The sequence below is a fragment of the Morone saxatilis genome, unplaced genomic scaffold (assembly GCF_004916995.1).
Source record: "Morone saxatilis isolate NCDOM2014 unplaced genomic scaffold, NCSU_SB_2.0 Contig15, whole genome shotgun sequence".
Classification (NCBI taxonomy): Eukaryota; Metazoa; Chordata; class Actinopteri; family Moronidae; genus Morone; species Morone saxatilis.
Window position 1 is genome coordinate 9,939,710 of NW_023339707.1, and position 4,429 is coordinate 9,944,138.

Consider the following 4,429-nt stretch of genomic DNA (forward strand, 5'->3'; position numbering starts at 1 on the left):
CACACACACACACACAGTAAGCAGCTGTACACGCATAAAAACGTCACCATGTACACAGAGCCATACACATATATACAAGCACTGCATATGGTAGATATACAGACTCTGCACACTGTGTTTTCCACAGATCTTCCACAGATTGTCTCAACGCTGAATCACAACAAGCACAGTGCAGTGGGGAAATTTCAGTTGTGCTCATAAGACATAAGCTTAGGAGCCTCAGTGCAGCTACCGCCACACAATGACTCCCAGCAGCCAATGACAACAGCCTCCCTCCACATATGTAAGTACACTTGACACACTGAGCCGACCTCCACCGCGCTCAGTCGCAGATCTCCCGCAGAGCAGGCAGGGGAGGATTGGAGCCAGAATAATGGCCCAGCGCTGATTCATATCAGGTGATTGTCTGTGACATGTGGTGTTCAGCCAAAGGCCAAAGGCCATTGCAGTAGCGCTGCCCTTTACAACGTCACATTAGGCCTTGCTAATTCGCAGGCAATTAGCCTGGCTGCATGGGAGCTAGCCTGAGGCGACGGGGGTCGCAAGAGAGCAGGTTAGTCAGCAGCACAGCCTGCAACAAGCCATTTGGTGAAGGTACAGGTCTAGACTGCCTTTTCAGGTGGTAAATAATGGGAAGGCCTGCACATTTCAATAATATTATGGTGAGGTGAGCTTTGAATAAGCAACATTTCCCACCATTATCTTCAGCCTGAATAGAATGGAGCAGCATAGAATACAGATTAATCTATACATAATATATTCATCATTTTAAAATGTAAAAAAATAGTAGACGATACCCATCAATATCAGTTTCCAGCGTCAAATGTGTCTTTTAATTCCTTTTGTCAGACCTGCAGTCCAAAACCCAAATATACTACAATGGTATAAAATAAATCTCACATGTGAGGAGCTGGAACTAGTTAATATTTTGCTTGATAAATGACTTAAATGATTAATCCATTACCAAATTTTTTCTGTAAATCGACTAATCATTTCAAGACCTAATAGAATAAAACTGGAAGTGGAATAGAAAATCATTTTATTAGACATCAAGGTTGAAAACATTATTTCACCAAGACATAAAATTAGCACAATAACAACCTAAAGCAGAACAAGGGTACACTATAAAATATTATAACACAACATAAAAGGAAAAAAACACAAAAATAAAAGTTAATAAAAAAAGTAATAGTTGCATGTGGTGTAGGTCAGTTTTAAGAGTTTAAAATTTTGATTGGGTTAAAAAAAAGATCTTCTCAAAAAAACAAAAACGGATGTCATGACACACTGTTACACAGTAACTGACGAATAAGAGACAAAGACAGGAAGCAAAGAAGAGAAACCCCCATGTGGGTCTGGTCTCCCCCGCCACATACTCACTATGAGTTGTGGTAAAGGTGGGGAGAGGAGGGACACGTGGGTGTGAAGGGGCTGCGAAGGGGCTTTGGAGGGCATGGGAAAGTAGAGCGGTGCACCGCGTAGGACACAGAGAGAAAGAGAGAGGGAGAGGTTGGTAAAGATAACATAGGGGAGATAATGCTGTTCCAGTGATACAAAAAAAATTACGCAGCCCGATGCAACGCTGTTTGCATTCCCCTCCTGTATACTCCAGTTTATTCCTGTTTTAAAAACGGAAATGCTATGCATGCACGTTACACAAGATGAATTTAGGAACGTCAACAAGCTCCATAAACAAATGGCTTATGCGTGCGTGTGCTATTTAATTTCACGATATATATATATATATATATTTAATTTTTTCAGATTCGAAACCTCCTCCACACCTCCAGAGGAAGGTTTTCCTCATTACTTCTCAGATGAAAAGAGCGCTGCATATTCATTTTCAACAAAGACGCAAAAATCTCACAACCTTGGAAAACTACATGATAATAACAGCTAACTAGATTGGCTATTTAATGCACGCAAGAAGTGCGTGTGCATGTGTGTGTGTGTAGCTGCAACACATGCAGTAAGCCTGTGGACCAGTGTATGTATTTGTGTGATTTCTAAGGATGGAAGCTGAGGGGTGTGTGTGTGAGAGAGTGTGTGTAGGTGTGTGTGTGTGTGTGTGTGTGAGAGTGTGTGTGTATGACTGTGTGTTGTCCTGGTTTCAACTCTGCCGTTCCTGCACTCTCACATTATCATACAGAGCAGACGGAGTGCGTGTGCTGGGTAGTAAAACTCTCCTCTGCTCTCTGACAGTCTCCTCTCTCTTCGCCCCCCCCTCCATCTCCTCTCCTCTCCTACTGAGCTCCCCGTGTGTAATCTGTAGACTGCACACGTACACTGCCTACCTGAGTGGGAGTCTCTCTGTGGGTGTATGAGCTTGTGTGTGTACACGCATGTGTGGTGGAGGGTGAAGGAGACGGCGAGCACAACTCACCGTGTACGAGGTGTTTTCTGAAAGCTCAAGCGTTCGCCTTTAGTCGGTACATTCAGAAAATGCACATTTCAAAGTGTGTGTGTGTGCGCGCACGCGCGTGTGTGTGTGTGTGTGTGTGAGCCGACGATGTCTGCCAAACGTGGCAGCCAGACAATCTCTGTGTCTGTGTCCCACTGTGTACAGCTGACAGCAATCACCTGAACTGGAATGAACCAGACTTATGTAACTTTCCCTGTGACGGCCATGGCTGGTATAAAACAAGCCCCACTGTGTTGAGTCGGGTCATCCAGGAAGCAAAAGTTTACAGCCCTTTCTCAAAAGACGCAGGAATGTAAGTTGCACTTTACCTTAAAGCACTGCAGAGTGCCTAATTTGTTACTTTACATGTCTCTAAAATATCAATTCATGCACAGATCAGTGGTCGTGAGAAGGTTTTTTTCACCACAGATTGTCTCGTTATTGGCAATAATCTCCATAGAAGGCAAAAACAGAAGGCACCAACGGGATTTTTAAGTGCTGTGCTTTAAAAAGCAGATTCTGTCAAATATTCCTCCACTGACAAATATGAACACTTTTGGGAATTGTTTATATGGCCCTGGCCTCAGTGGAAAGCGGCACAACTCTGGGTTAGATATCTAACGGCAAACTCTCTGCCTTCGTATTATGGTCAAATGCCCGAACATGTGAAAATATACCCACAATGCCATCAGTACTGTGCGTTAATGATGCTACTAGAATGCAGCCGCACACACAAATCAATGAATCTAGAGGTGTAATTATGGGATACTAAAACATCCTGGCACCCAAATACAACCAGCAGGAGAAGGCACTCATGAGCTGCAGCGAGAGAAAGGCTGAATGGTCTTAATAACCCCTATCTTCTCTCTCCGAACAGAAAACGAATTGATTGAATCCTACATGCAGGTAAGAAGCTCTGCCAACACAACCTGGCTTGTATCATAACCTTTTTGTCTCCGTTTCTGGCATGCATCTCTGCTCAGGGAATGGCGTGTTGAAGATTATAGACGGGGAACAAACACAGGTTCGTGAAAGGGAAAGAAGAAAGGAGAGGAGTGAGTGACTAAGAGAGGGAAGGAGAGAGGAGGATGGGGGGGGGGGCGCTTAGTGAAGTGCAAGTACTTGGGAGATGAAGATAGAAAGTGAAAGAGAGAAATAATGAGAGAAGAAGAAAAATGTTTCCGCTCTCAGAGAGATGAATTGGTTGATAGTTTGCAGACAGCCTTTTCGATGTGTCAGTGGAAGGACTATATCCATCCCCTTCTTCACTAATAAGGTAGAGAATCCCCAAGACACAACCATAGGGATCTATTCATTCATCTCCAATAACACAGCCACCTTTCTGCTCACATTAGCCAGGATTTGCATAGCTACATTTACATAAGGATTTAATAACGTCGTCTGAATGAGACCAAATGCATCCGTCAATCATGCCTGGTTCACTAAAAGGTTTCTATGCTCTTCAAGGCAACCACTGGATCAAATCTGTGCATTTTGAACACTAGCAAAAGACTCAAGGTTTTGTTAGCATTTGATCAAATTTGAATCCAGTCTCAAATCCGCTGGCTGAATCCGATTTCTTTAATAGGCTTCAAAAAACAATCTGTGAAACAAATTCCAAAAAACTAATTGTCATTTAATAGCATAAATGTATTCTATAAGCTCCTGACTTCCTAAAATATTTTCTCCCACAGTGATTACGAGGAACCACGTGACAAGAGCTGGAGCGCACACAGATCCATATGGATCCACTAGAATATTAGACATGTTCACGCACGGACCCGAGATCTGCAGCAGTAAAACGAGACCCTACCACACCTGATCAGACTGAATATACTTTCAGTCAGTTCAACTCAGGTTTTGGGTCTAGTTTCGGAATGGAGTGGACTCATGAAGACCTTTAATTCCCACTTCTGATTCTTTAAGTTATAGAATTAATATTAATAAGCTACAGCTGATACAACTTGCAGTTGCAGTCGCTGATATTTGTAATGAAAGTAAGGAGAGACTATAAACTCGTCGATACGA

General features: G+C 42.9%; 1 protein-coding gene across 1 annotated transcript in view; it reads right to left on the reverse strand.

The window, feature by feature from the left end:
- The window catches only part of LOC118324473 (forkhead box protein J3-like), a gene marked incomplete in the record, with an annotated part of 47,336 nt that overhangs the window by 31,946 nt on the left and 10,961 nt on the right, over positions 1–4,429 (reverse strand).